Raw genomic sequence first — 1,355 nt, forward strand, 5'->3', positions numbered from 1 at the left:
AGAGAGAGAGAGAGAGAGAGAGAGAGAGAGAGAGAGAGAGAGAGAGAATGGGTGTTCCTCGTGACAATGCCCAGGATATAAAAAACTTGCGTAAAGCTGTCCCACTTATGATGGTACCCCGAGGCTCAAATCCTCGTTGAATGGAGTGCAATAACCTTTTATTTATCGGAGACTTAAAACCCGATGTTCGCGTTGAAAATTGAAGTGACGTAGTTGATGTCAAGTCGATTGCCAAGCTAAGAATGAAAACCCTTCAAGGTGTTGAGAGAAAAAGAGTGAGAGAGAGAGAGAGAGAGAGAGAGAGAGAGAGAGAGAGAGAGAGAGAGAGTTAAAAGAAAAGAAAATTAATCCCTTAAATTATGTGCATTTTTGCTTATATTTTTATGACATACGAAATTTAGATAAACAAGTAAAAGGTTTAACCAAATTTTATGTTAATTAAAACAATTAGACATACTCATAGAATGATCATTTAAATTTATTTTAAATCGTTAAACGCTAATTGATATAATTATATTATAATGGATTCTTAAAAGAAAAGATACAAGAAAGAAAAATACTTAGCGAACATCTGACTGAATTTGTTTTAGTTAGGAAGAAAAACAGCGAATGTACTTGTAGTAACTTGGACCGTAGCCCTTTTCCAGGAGATCCCCTGAAGGGCCACGAATTCCTCGACTGGACCATTACGACGGAGTAAAAGACGAGCTCGACCCTTTCGCGAGCTCGCCATTAGAATTACAAATATACGGTGCCACACGGCACGCGCCCACGGCAAAGAACTTGCCCGCCTTAATGTTCGCCGTTTCGCGAGAAATTCAGAGCGCGGATCATCCCTCCGGCCCTTCGTCTTGTCTTTCTCTCTCGATCCTTCGAAAACCTTAAGAAAGCCAGCTGGCAAGATACTTTATTTCGTGCTACGTTACTATACTGATCATTGCTATGAGTGTTTCCAAAAGAAAGGATACTATCGTTCTCGATTTGCGAACGTTTCTGACGAAGTCAATTACTTGTCCAATCGATTCTTTCGGGTTCTTATTTAGTTTTCTCTTTTTTTCGTATTTTTTTTTTTTTTATTTCGACAGTGTTCACTTTCTCCCTTGAATGCTTTTGACGTGTGAAATAAAGTATGCTCGCTATTAAATCAATTTTACATGTTGAGGTTCTCTCTTGGAAATATTGTAAGAAAAAAAAAAGAGGAAAGAAAGAAAACGAACTATTTATTAATATCGTAGAAAAGATGCGTTAACTGTTAAATGCATTTCACACGTTCTAATCACCTTTTCGATAATTTTCCGATCTCACTTACGTCTGTTACATTCGAAGAAAATATTTCTTTAACAATGTAGAAGAGA

The sequence above is a fragment of the Vespula pensylvanica genome, chromosome 2 (assembly GCF_014466175.1).
Source record: "Vespula pensylvanica isolate Volc-1 chromosome 2, ASM1446617v1, whole genome shotgun sequence".
Taxonomy (NCBI): domain Eukaryota; kingdom Metazoa; phylum Arthropoda; class Insecta; order Hymenoptera; family Vespidae; genus Vespula; species Vespula pensylvanica.